The 14,037-nt window shown below is 40.6% G+C and overlaps 1 pseudogene; it reads left to right on the top strand.

Annotated features, from left to right (window-relative positions):
- Positions 1 to 448: 448 nt before the first annotated feature.
- On the top strand, positions 449 to 13,593 carry LOC138056053 (RING finger and CHY zinc finger domain-containing protein 1-like; annotated as a pseudogene).
- The last annotated feature ends 444 nt before the right edge of the window (positions 13,594 to 14,037 follow it).

The following is a 14,037-nucleotide window of genomic DNA, read 5'->3' as shown; positions in this document are numbered from 1 at the left end:
ACGTCGCGTGCTTAAGGACGGTGCCTACTATTGTTATTGCGCAACCTTTCTGCGCATCTCGAGATACTCGAGTTTCCGATCGATGATGCTTACTAATATAGGGATATTTTTGCGCGATTTAAAATAATCCGGATAACGTAGATCTTAGTAAGTAGTCTTAGTATCCAAAAATAAAATTGGAGGTAACCATGCATTTTTGAGGGATAATTAAGCTTCAATTTGAGAAAGAACGCAATACATTGCTTTGCATGTTAAAGCTCTTTACAAATATTATTCATTAATTATCTTGGAAAAAAATGCGTGGTTACCTCCCAATTTTCTTTTGGGATTTCAATCACACTTGTCAAGATCTACATTTTCTGCATAATCATAAACTGGGGCAAAAATACCTATGAATTAGTAGGCACCGTCCTTAAGCTCTCTAATTTGGACAAGAACAGATGACGGTATGGGGTCCAGTGGACAAGACGTAATTGGTGACCTCACAATGTTTCTCCAGCTTTCCATGGCCAAGCCATGCCAGGACTTCTCTGCTCTCTTTGTTACGCTATTAAACAGTTACCAGGTTTGAAGGTCAGGAATTGGAATCATAATGCAAGGGTAATATTTTATAGACTTTCACTGGAAGACCTCCAACAAGCTTTTAAGGAGGCCTTACTCAAAAAAATACTTTCTCCTTTTTTGACACAAAAAAAAATACTTATATTCTGCTTTTAGATATAGTTGGGGTAATCTTATCAAGACGAAATTTGGCCAGAGTGTACCCATCATAGTTTTCTCATGTCAAAGTTTGATACCATTACCGTGGCAGTGATATAAGGCATTTCTTTGAGCATCAAAATCAGCATATATTTCCTTTAAAAAAAAAAAAGTGGACAGTAAAATCTTCCCATACAGCGTTGCCTGATAATGTTAGAAATAATCTCTAAAATATTTAAAATTCTACAAAATTCTTAGGCCAGTTTTAAAGAAAAATCAGTTTTTTTGAAATATGTCTCTACTGTCAAATCCAACCTTTGCCGGTTAGTATTCAATGTATGGTGGCGTCATACATGGTGTTTTGGTGCTTCGTTTCGCTGTTTCGTTGTTTAGTAATGTCCCCTTTTGAGCCTCCTTAAGGAATTTCAAATGAAACTTAGGCAAGAACAATCATTCCCCGCTTAAAGCTCAGATAAAGTTTGTCCAATATAATTACTTATCGGTTTTTTTGTTAACTCTCCAGTGTGTTGAAAAGAGTTCACGTTCAGATTGTCCAATATGCTACGAGGTAAACTCAAATATTTTAATTTAGTCTACGATAACTTACCTTAACTTAATGAACTTATATAGCGCTATAAGTTATAACAATATTCTAATGCGCTTTTATATATATCATGTAATTTATATAAAAGTGGAATAACCTTTCTTTTTTACATAGACTAGACCTAAAAATTCAACTATTAAAAATGTTCGTATGCCTGCCTAAATAAAAAAGCTTTCAAATTCGCTTTGAATGTATTTACGTTTGCTGAATTACGAATTGCTAGTGGCAGACTATTCCAGACCCTTGGTCCCGCCGACGGCAAAGGCATGGTCGCCAAATGGTTTACATTTAATTCGTGGGACCAAGAAGAGGTGTTGATTGTCGCTATGCAATGCGTGGTGACCCAGAGACTTTATGTGTAGTAGCTCAGTTATGTAAGATGGAGAGCAGCTGATTCGCGCTTACATAGCGAAGCGTTACTTAAATTTGAAGGGTACAGTCGATGTATAGATAACCGCTTTATTTCTGCACTGGTTGCCAACGGGAAACGTCATCGGCAACAGTCAAACTGCAAAGCAACTAAAAGGTTTGCGTTTTAAATATGAAATTACACTTAAAAGGCTGAAATATTCGCAGCGAAATTCTACTTACAGTTCTGTTGGGCAATCCATACATCATATCACGAATGTTTACATTGTGGGTGTGTCGATCGGTTGATTGCATGCAAGGCGAGTATTTAAATACGCTACGTTTTTTTAATATAAAAAGTCTAATTCGTCGCCAGGTCCTTTGCGACTTCATTTCGGTGCCCAAACAGTACAGCTACACAAAAAGTTATTTACTTGAAGTATAAACTGGATTTTTACTGCACTAGTGCAAATCAGCAGCCTTTAAGCGCTTTGTAAACCAACGGCTCGATCTTAAATCTGATCCACGAGGCAACAGGAAGCCAGTGGAGTTGGAACATGAGAATACCGTGAGAGATGGCAGATGACGCACGCTGCGGCATTAAGGACACTCTGTAAACGGTTAAGTTGGTAGTGTGACACTCCGTAAAGCAGGGGGGGGGGGGGTGCAATAGTCGACGTAAGACGTGACGAATGCATGAACCAGTGTTTTGGTGGCATCATCTAATAGAAATTTCCTTATTTCCCTGATCTTGCAAAGTCCTAAGAAGGCCTTACTACAGACCTTCCCAACGTGCGCATTCATTGGCATATTCTTATCAAACCACGCCCCGAGATTGCGAACAGACGAGGCTGACACAATCTCGGAAGTGCCAACTTGAACAGAGTTAACATTTATTTTGGCGAGTTGCTGACGTGAACCGATGATCAGAAATTCCGTTTTGCTTTTGTTAAGCTTCAGCATGTTATGACACATCCAAGCACGGACATCAACAATGCACTCCTGCATAACTCGAATGGATTTTGCTTGAGAGACTGGAGACGTAGGCCGAAACAAAAGGTAGAGCTGAGTGTCGTCTGCGAAGACTTTCACCGACAACAGGTGCATTTCTACCACGTGAAACAGCCTAGAAGTGTACATTATGAATAATAAATGCCCTTTGCAGCTTCCTTGTGGAGCTGACTTCACTAAGGAAAGAGAAGTCTCGTGGTTGTTCCTGTTCGTTGGTTACGCGTTGCTTCCTCCCGTGCACGAACGATTCAATCAAAGAGAGAGGGCAGCTGCTAATGCGAAAGTCGCTTTCGAGTAGATTAGCCAAGATTAAGTGGTCTACAGTGTCGAACGCGGCAATGAGGTATAACAAGACAAGCAAAGTGACTTCCTGCCTGTCCATACTGAGAAGGAAGAATGTCGTTCTGTACTTTAAATAAAGCAGTCTTAGTGGAATGATGTTTTCAGTAAGGTGACTGTTTACTGGGCAGAGGAGCATGTTTAGAGCAGTGGTCGAGAACCTGTGGTATACCAGCCTTCTCGTCAATTTTAGAAATAAAGGAAAGGTTGCTAACCGGGCGAAAATTTCCATGTACGAGTTTGAGGCCAAATTTTTAATTAATGGTACGATAAGTGGGACCTTCCAATTGTCCGGAACACAACCGCTGACCAGAGACGAGTTAATCATCCTGGTGATGATAGGTGCAAGAGTATCTACACATTTCTTCAGCAACCACGTGGGTATTGGGTTCAACTGAAAACTAGCGTTGGAAGATGAAGAGAACATGTCACATGTTTCTGTTTCAGAGAAAGGCGAGAAATGCGTTAGCTTCGTTTGAGGTGTTGGAATAGAGACAGTGGGCCAAGGAATGGAAAAGTTTGCAATATCTTCTCTGGTGACAGCAATTTTATGATAGAAAACTCTCCAAATTCATCAGCTAGTTGGCGTGGGTTGCCATGCGGCGGAAGAGCATCAGTGCGCTCATTGCATAGAGATTTCACTATACCAAAGAGCTTCTTAGAGTCTCCAGCACATTCATCGATAAGATCGCCGTAATGTTTCCTTTTCGCTTCCTGCAAGCAAAAGCAATAATGATCGCAAGCTGCAGATAAGCCCTGATATCAGAATCAAGGTTGCTTTTCCTCATTCTTTTTCTAGCTTGCACCGCTTGGACTTCAAGCTTCTAAGCTCGTCATTAAACCAGGGTACTCTAGGGCGAGTTACGATTTTTCTTGCATCGGAGAGGGGCATGCGCGTCGAGAATGGAGCTCAACATGAGATCGTGACCCTCGGCGAGCTCACTTGTAATTCTCTTGCTAATTCTGCTCTAAGAGGCCCACTGGGACATTTGATATTTTCGCGCGTCAGGCTGTTATGCTAAAAAGACTATTAGTTTAAATTCGGTGGCAACAGTGAAACGAAGGTTTTCCTTTTGCGTTATTAGAGCAAGTGGTTGTTGCTATTATTGTAAATTCCCTAGCGATCATCGTCGTCCAGAGGCCTATCAGTTATTTCGGGAAAAAGCTGTAAGTCTGAGTTTTTCGTGATTAGTTCTTTCTGCCTTTAAAGTTGTAAATAATTGTTTATTTTGTTCTATTTTCAGTCAAACTCGTTGTTGTGAATAAACTTAATGTTTACTTGTTTTAAACGATGTTTGAAGACCGGTACAAATTGGCCTTGCGTTACGACGACAATACACTGTCTTTAAGTCTAGCCTGCTCGGATTCAGTAGTGTCTTCCTGAAACCCTGTAATGTCAATCTCCTTATACTTACGAAATGTTATCTCTCTCCTAAACTCCACAACAGATGGAATGACGAGCGAGCACTCGACAAAACAATGGTCAGAAAGAAACAATGAGGGGCGGGGTGAGACAATCATAAGATCATTAACAGACCGAGTCATAATGAGGTCAAGCCAGTGACCAGAGACGCGAGTTGCAACGTTAACATGCTGAATCAGACTAAAGGTTCCAAAAAGGTCAGAAAATGAGTTCGGGCGTTGACGTTTCGGAAGATGACGGACTTCTTAAACAAAGGAAATTGTTGACTTTGCCTTCGCTTTAGAGGAATGAGGTTTTGGTGATTTTGACGAGGAAGAAAATCAGTAGTTTTGTTACGAGAAATGATCGGTTTACCCACGGCGCCCATAGAACCCGCGGAAGTGATCAATTTATCCACGACACCCGTAAAAGTAACGGGAAATGCTCTAATCCCGAAAACCGACGATTGCGGAAGGGGAGAATAAAGTCACTGAGCATGAAGGTGTTGAGAGGACACACAAGCAATTAACAGGCATGGTCGACTGGGGACCAGGAATGTCACTGGTATTGCCACTCATACAGGTGTCAACTTGAATATTTAATGAATTCCATGGTGACAAAATCCGCCAGAAGTTATACCAGTAAAAAATTGACGATTTGTTTGAGGAAAGGTTGCAAATAGAAGAAGTCATGCGCGTCTTTGCTCCCCCTCTGCAACCGTGTAGGCATAAATCTCAATATCCTAAGTTGTGATAATGTCCGCCAAAGTTGCGTGTTGAGTGGCTGCCATGGTGATCGTGTGATCGTTGTAGAACTGAAACAAGAGCCGATCTTGACTTAACCAAGACTCAGAAGACTGAACTCGGGCCCGTTTCAAACGTCGAACTTTACATGTGCCGAATCTAATTCAAATGAACGAAAACAATAGATTTTTCTCATTTGCATTAGATTCGGCACATGTAAAGTTCCACGTTTGAAACGGGCCTAATTCGTCGCTATAAATAGTTTTTAATTTATTTGCCACAATTCATGGAGTGGCAGGGGAGAGGAACAGAACTTTCGTCCCTATATCCATAGATCAGACCACAACACCGGGAACTCCATGCCCTACTCTTCTCGAATATTGTGTGGGTTCTTTAACGTCCCACAGAATTTATGCCCAAGGGTTATGAGACGGGACCTCCGGCTTATAGTCCTTATCCGAGAAGACTTGAAAGTCTAACCATTCGCAGATATAATTACAAAGGCAATACTTTCTCCTCAGTTATTTAAACACCCTTCGTGTTGGTCCGGTCGGAGTTAAACTCACGACCTCCCGCGTGACAGCCCGGTGCTCAACCAACTGAGCCACCGGTACAAGACTAAATTCATCAAAATGAATACAACAGTATACAGAATTTCTCAGAATCTCTCAAAATAACGGGAGCTAATAAAAACGTGTGCAGCCGGTGAAGTGCTCCGTTCATCAATGTTGATCTCCCCACCGAAAGCAAACGTGTTTGACGATTTTTCTTCAAAATTTCGCTTTTTATCTGCCATGCAAGACGCGCAAAGTTATCAAAACTAGCAGTAATTTGGACCCATCTCCGCGTGATGTGAGAGGCATGGGTCTATTTTCGATTTTACGTCACAAACTGCTTTGCATTGCTGTTTTTAAAGGAATTTTGCATTGCAAAGCAGTTTGAAGTAAAATCGAGAATAGGGATCTTTCTGCAGGTACCCAAAAGCATTGTGTTTTTGGTCACTTGGGATTAGTCTTTATTTGGAGTTGTTTTGTTTTCTGTGTGATGAGTAAAACACTCCTGTCTGTATATTAAAAAGAAAATTACACAGTGGCTTGAAGATATGAATTTTATTTCCTCGTGTTAAAAGCTATATTTTACTGACCCTCAGCGCTCATTCGTAAAATGTTGTTTTTACGACTCAAAGTAAAATTCATATCTTCGCGCCGCCGTGTAATATTAGGGAGCTCAAGCACGCGTGTTTCTGTGAAGCGGACGGCAACCGGAAGAGGACATTTCTCCAGCAAGGACAGTGGTGTCTCCCAGATTTTTATACGAATTGTCTCTAATGGAGAAAAGATACTTGGCAATTTAAATGTGGTTGTGTGAAGACAAGTTAAAAGGGAAAACAGCTGACTTCTGGTTGCCGTCCGCGTCTCAAAAACGGGCGTGCTTAAGCTCCCTATTCTCTATTATTACAACGAAAACTGCCCGAACACTGCCGTCGCCAGAGGCTGTCTTGCATCCCACCTCAACCGTGATAGTCTGTACGGGCGGACGGATGGGAGTACGGTGACATCAAAACCAAAATTTCTCGCATCGATAGATTTCCCAAAAAATCTTACAGATTGTGCTCCGCTGGCGCGGTTTGTGCACCTGAGCCCCGCTATTAGGGAGCTTAAGCAGGCGCGTTTTTGAGACGCGGACGGCAACCGGAAGTGAGCTGTTTTCCCTTTTAACCTGTTTTCGCACAACCACATTTACATTGCTAAGTATCTTTTCTCCATTAGAGATTATTAATATAAAAATCGCGGAGACACCACTGTCCTGGCACGCGAAATTTTCTCTTCCGGTTGCCTTTCGCGTCTCAAAAAAGCGTGTGCTTAAGCTCCCTATTATCTACAGTGTACAGACTAATGGAGTGAACCTGGTAAATGCTCGCTCTGTGGGAATCAATAGTACAATCTTTTGTGGTCTGCAGAACTTTAATCAATAAATAATAATCATAATAAAGCAAATTGGAATGTTGTTAATTATACAAAGTACAAGACCAGTCTGCCCATTGCTACATAACGATATAGAACAGGACTGTGGGTGATGTTTACTGTAGTATTTTGTCTCAGGACATTCACACATCCAGGATACCATCACACGTACCTCCTTGTGGTCACTTGCTGCACAGGTACTGCAAATTTTTTTTTTGTAACTTTAATTGATGGATACATGAAATTATAGTCTATGACTGCAATCTGCAGATTGTGTAAAAGCACTGAAATCGGATGGACACCATTCTTGGCTATATAGTGGGCTGTGTTAAGCTTGTCCTTGGTTCTTGCCCATACAGTACCTACAGTGTACAGTACGGAACGTTTTCACTCATGTGACCAGCAGCCATATTGGATTACTAAAACGAAAGAAAGTATTTGCGTAGAATATTGTTCAATTCCCGGAGGATTAGTTTGGTACACCATCATGGCTTCCATTTCTTTGTTTTGGAACACCAACATGGCCGCCGTCATGTGAAAAAGCTCTACAACGTTTTTAACCTGACACTTTTTTGTGAGGTTGTTACAGCAGTTGTAAAGTTTAAACTTGAAAATTACAGTTTGATGTGAAGGTTACGTACTGAAATAATTTTTTGTGGTATTAGTTATTTCATAATGCTGTGCAATAGATTATGAACATGTATTACTGTAGGTGTAATATCGTCTTGTCAAAAAGGTACATGATATTATTAGAATACACTCATATATCTCATGGCCTCATGGCATGCAGCTCTAAACAAGACATTGGCATGAGACATTCTGTGATTTACCATTTAGGTTGTTAGTTTTGAAACGCCTACTTTCCCTTTCCTATTTTTCTCACGAATTTTCTAGTGAGTATCAATCGTATGTTAAAGGTTAAACGTGCTTCGATATTACAATTTCCTTAGGAATTTGCAGTTTCATGCTTATCGATAGCTACTACATTTTCCGCGAGGGAGTTTAGAAAACTGTAGAGCGCACGTTTTTGGACAACGCCTTAGTTTTATTCACGTACGCATTATTATAAAACTATGCACTCTTATGGTATGTTCAGCTATTATTGTTCAGCGATCGTAAAATCTGCTACTTCTTCATCCACATCCATCTGCTACATCTTCATCTGCCACTACCATCACCACTACTCGTCGCTACAAATCTACTACTACTACTTCCTACTACTACTTCTACTACTACCACTACTACTACTACTACTACTACTACTACTACTACTACTACTACTACTACTACTACTACTACTACTACTACTACTACTACTGCTGCTGCTGCTTCTGCTGCTGCTACTGCTACTGCTACTGCTACTGCTACTGCTACTGTTACTGCTACTGCTACTGCTCCTGCTGCTGCTACATCGTAAGATTATCGTTGATTCTACAAGTTGTCGTTTTTTTGTAACTCAAGGACCTGAGATTTTTTAACTTTAATTAAATGTGGTGTACGTATTGCCAATCAGTGGAGTTCGATTTGTCTATTGCCTCACACCAAGTCAGCTACCCCTGCAATTGTTGAAGATCACCGGAGTATTTCGCAACCTCTAAAATATTAGCAATTACATGGATGAGTTGCATAATAGTACTGCTCTAGCTGTGTATTCATGCATTTCCTTTGCAGTACCTGTTTTTCAAATTTACTGGAATCTGGGTAAGTTGTTTTAAACTGCCTAGAACTTTGACCAATTAAAAAGAAATTCAAAGTAGAAAAATAGAAAGATGACATGACAAGGTGTACGATAATAGGGAGTTTAAGAAAAGACGACGGCTAAAGCTACGACGACGCTTCAATCCAATAATATCATTGGTTAAAAGAGGAAAAAGAATCGTGCTGCACGAGCGGTTCACATTTTCTTGCTGTGCTCTGCATATCAACAACGTTAAATTACCAAATTTGAGGTTTTAACGACTACGTGAGCGTATAAATAGGGGATATTACATGGCCGTGTGAATTTTATAGTCGAGTGCTGAAAGTATCTCTCACGAGTGCGCGAAGCGAACGAGTGAGAGATACTTTCAGCACGAGAAAACCATTATTCTCTGATTGCCAGGGGATATGCTTGTCTGAAATGTAACAGCTCAATGGTTGATATGCGTCGTGCCTGGCGAATGTTGGACAACTATATATCTCGCACCCCGCTGCCGGAAGAGTATAAGACCATCAACAAAGCCCTTCTCAAAGTATTAAGGGGCCAACCGTGTAACAGCTGGAATAGATTTGAAAATAGGTGTGAAAGAGGGTATCAAGTTTTTGGTCAGGTCTGAAATAGGGTACGGAAAATCGCAGATTTTGGTCTTAAATAGGGTAAGGCTTTTAGGAAGCGGGCCACACACCCCGACCCAATTTTTCTGGGATTAATCCCCCCCCCCCCCCCCGGGCGTTTTCGTCGACGTTTCCGTTGTAGATGTTAAAGTCCCAAATAGATACATGAAGACAATAAGTTAACACAGAAACATAAGGTTAATGAAAGCAACAGCTGCCTTTTAAGCTTCCAAACTGGAAGATAATAATCGTTCAAGAGGGTAGCAACAGTGAATGTCATATTGAATTAATTGACGTTATTCTCGGATTGCCAGGGGATATGCTTGCCCGATATGTAACAGATCAATGGTTGATATGCGTCGTGCCTGGTGAATGTTGGATAACGAGATATCTCGAACCCCGATGCCGGAAGAGTATAATAACTTTTATGTCAAGGTAAAACACTGTCTTGAGCTTTTTTCCATTTTTACGGGGAGGGCATGAGGGGATGGCTTACAGTGTAAGCAACATGATATCAAGAGATAGTTCATTCATCCAAGAACATTAATAGTTAGTATATACTCACTCAGTAATCTTGGTGTTTCAAGCAATCTGATTGGTTCGCTATCTCGGAGTTATTGAGCATTATTCACTCCCTGCGGAGTGAATAATGCGTGATCCAAACAAAGCAAAACGGCCGGCGTAAACTCCCCAGCATTTCTGAATCGGAAATATTGAGAATACAAGATGATGCTGTGCTACAGACTACAAGACGGTCACAAAATTTGGCCTGAAAGTTTTCAAAGGTGAGAGAAGAGTTCATACTGTTGCCAACCAGTGCTTGACTTCGTTTTTCCACTGATTATTGCTGAAAAGTAAACTATCTTCACGCCAACAATTTGTTTCACTCGGAGTAATTCTATTTTGTAAGACTGGTTGCCCAGCAAAACGAATTTGTTACTGAAATAGAGGAATTAAAAAAATGTTTAAGAAAGATTACCGGTAGTTCTACGTAGCTGCAAGGAAACAAGACAGTTCATTTTACAACAAACTGATGCTCACCTCAATTATAACCGCCATTTCATGTGGATCCTTTACCAACTGCACTTTCAATTTCTATTTAAAATAAACCTGTAAAACTTTGATCGAACAGTGCAAATATTTTAACAAGCTGACTGTCGATTTAGATTGCTGATTTAGACGGTGTTAAATGACCAATTTGCCGTTTGTGACGTTTTAACGAAGGTTATTTATATTTGCCTTGTTTGAAGCTTCTGTAAACACTTTGTGCATGCTTTGTGCCGCTTGGACCTTTTCCACGCATGGATTGAGATGTTAATTAAATCGACTTTGGATTGTTTTCTTGTGCAAATGTTGCTGAGATCACTTCTTGAGTATATACTAAAACAATTATCGCAATCTTCTATCACTATTCTCATCATTGCACCTCTGCATCGTGCTCTTTTCATGTCCATATTTTTTTCCCACCTTTCCATGCACCTTCTTGGTTTGAACATTTCCCACCATGCATGCATGTCTTAGAACTTTTTTTATACTTGAATCAAATACTTAACTGCCCAACTTTAGACGATGTACATACTGTATACAAGAGTACTGACCTGTGTGCATTGGGAAGAGGTCTTCTTAGTCATGATACTCGATACTACTTTCTTGTTATAGATTCTCTGCCGTGATTGTAATAAGGTAAGTTGTAAGGATAATTTTGCTGTCCATCAATCAAACTTTTTGTTACCAATTTTGATTGCCAGCTAATTATGTCAACAGCGTTCACCTCTTTTACTGAACAGAAGGAACATTTAGATTATGAAAAGACTTCAACATTTTAAGACACAAACAGGGCCTAGCTAGCAAAATCCACATCAAAAGTAACACATTGTGGTTGCTAAAAGCGTCATGCATTTTTCCACATTAAACCCAGACTCTGAAACTCTATGTAGAAGACAGCACATGTTTACTGTAACTTCATGAAGCAGAAAGGGACTTTCCCTCGCTGAATTCCAATAATCACAAAACGCTGGTCCTGCTACTAACCCATTCTTTGAGTTGTCTTTCATGTTACATGTACGTATACCATATTCCCATTAATGGTGTCACTCTTTTCAGTTGGCCTTAAAAACCACTGCACAATCTCCTAATGTCGTTCAAGAAAGCCTAATACTCCAAACCCCAGCAGGATTCGATCTCCCAACTGTGATCAACATAATTTAAGAATTCAGTTCATAAAACCATATTTATGTGTTTAACTTATTCGACAACAACACTGTTTCTGCATCACAGTTCCTTTTTTTTCTAAAGTGGATACCCTTGGGACCATTTCCAGGTTACAGTAGACTATCATTTTATACCTGAAAGATCACTAGAAGCATGAAAAAAAAATCCATGCCTGAACGGCACTCAAACCCAGGGCATGTGTCGCTTCTTGACCACGCAAAACCAAGAGACATTCTGCGTCCTCGGCCCCAGACCTCTCGACTGATTGCAGTCAACATACATGGCGGCCATGGAAAGAAAAGATACCGCATCTAGTCAACCGATTGTTTCCTCGGCGCACAAACGAGGAAACATTTGCTGAGGAAGCAAAATGTTTCTGAAAAAATGAGAAACTTTTTTTCTTACCGGCAAGCAAATTTTCCTTCCGCAACAAATGTTTCCTGGGGCCGCAAACGGGGAAACACTTGCTTCCGCAACATTATTTCCTCGTTTGCGGCGGCCATAAGAGCTGGTCAGCGGTGAATTTGTTCTACATCCTACGACGTGAATAAATAACCGTGAAATATGTGAGAGACGTTTGTTTTTTTTTTTTTAAATGCAGTTGTAAGGGCAAAAGATCGTAGCTATTGCGTGGAAATACAAATATGTCATCTTGTTTACACACATGCGTTCAACTCCTACCGCGAACGCAAAATTCAACGTTCAGCGCATTTTTCCCCGCAATTCGGTAGTCTGACCCTTATGTGCGAGGAAGCAACTGTCACTCTGTTAGGGCACTTTTCACTTGATTCACATGGTGGAACGGCAGCTATTGTTACAAATCGGAGAGGTCATGGGTTCGAATCCCGTTGAGGCCACCAGAATTTTTCACTTATGTCCAGGACTGAAAGCGTTTGCAAAAATTTGCTAGCAACTTTGGCAAAAAATGAGCACAGGACATAGTCAGCAAAATTTTTCAGGTGTCTGTAAGAGAAAATTGCTTAGAGTGAGTTTCAATGGAGTGTGACGTCGTAAAACCAAAACCAAACTACATGTAATTACTTTGGCGAATCAAAAAGGACGGAGACAATCCAGTAAAGCAATCAAAACTCGAAGTAATTACACGTAGCCAACACAAACTGCAGGAAAATGTGCACTCGCGATCCGCGATTGGTTTTGGTTCTCTTCTGATTGGTTGAAAAAGTGGCACGAGAACTTTGAACCAATCACTGAGTGAAGTAATGCAAAACCAAATTCACTCAACTGAAAACCGCTCTTAATTGTCCAGTTAAGTGCAAGGATCACTTGTCCATTTCTTAAAACTGGTCCTCTTGGAATTTATCTTTATTTATATGCCCTACACTACTGTTTTTGATAACAAATGCCCACAAAATTAAATTGCTTTGGTGTTCGTAATTAAACTAAGAATTGTTTGAATATTTAGGAAAGCAAGGTAAGATTTCATGTCGTCGGCCTGAAGTGCGCAGAATGTGGTTCATACAACACAAGCAGAGAGGGTGAAGAAGGGATTCCTGTAGCAGCTGTTCAACTAACACAGGCCGCCCAGGGACAAGGTGATGAAGAATGGGAAACGGAAGATGAGGAAGAAACATTTGAAGGACACGAGGAGACTGAGTCAGAACAACAAGCATCGGTCAATGATTTAGTTAATTTATCAGAGGTTCAACTAAATCTGGACAATGAGACTGGGGATAACCATGAGTTGCCTTTAGATTAAACAGGACAATACACGTTATTATCATCATCATCATCATAATTTTAAGTCATCATTATTGAGTCTTTTCTTGTACCTCTCAACTCAAAATTACAACAAATTATCCACGGGCGACGCCTTATGACCTTACCCAGGAGCCAATGACTAGGAGCGAACAACAGCCCTATATTCCTGTCACGGCGTTTTCACAGACCGATTAATTTTAAGATTGAATTTTCCGCGACTGAGACTCCATAGGAAGCCAGATGGCCAATCACAAGAAACTAACTTTGCGGAAAAAGGTAGTCTAAAATAGATCGGTCTGTAAAAATGCTGTGACATAAGTTTACTATATATGGGAGTTGCTCGTTCCTAGTCATGGGCTCCTGCATCATCGCATAAATTTGCCGCGCCCTCAAGTTGCACAACCGGATCACGTGCGAGTGGAAAGTTCACTGAAGCTGTTTTTTTCCTTAGAAAGTTGGTGAGTTTTGTTCGTTCTTGACCCCCTGCTTCGTGATACGTTCTCCTCCAGTCGGATAACGTATTTGATTTGGGAGGTAAAACAACACTATTTGTTCCATTTTTGCTGTTATTTTTCCTTTAAATGCATAGCTAAGTTGGATGTAGTCTTCAGCCTGCATTCTCTCAAAGCCAAGCAGTTCTGCCATTTGCAGGAGTTTCCTTTTTATTGACCAAATCGGCTAACT

This window comes from Montipora capricornis, chromosome 7 (assembly GCF_036669925.1).
Source record: "Montipora capricornis isolate CH-2021 chromosome 7, ASM3666992v2, whole genome shotgun sequence".
In the NCBI taxonomy this organism is placed as follows: domain Eukaryota; kingdom Metazoa; phylum Cnidaria; class Anthozoa; order Scleractinia; family Acroporidae; genus Montipora; species Montipora capricornis.
The sequence above is the reverse complement of the archived record's forward strand: the minus strand, read 5'-3'. Positions and strand labels throughout refer to the sequence as shown.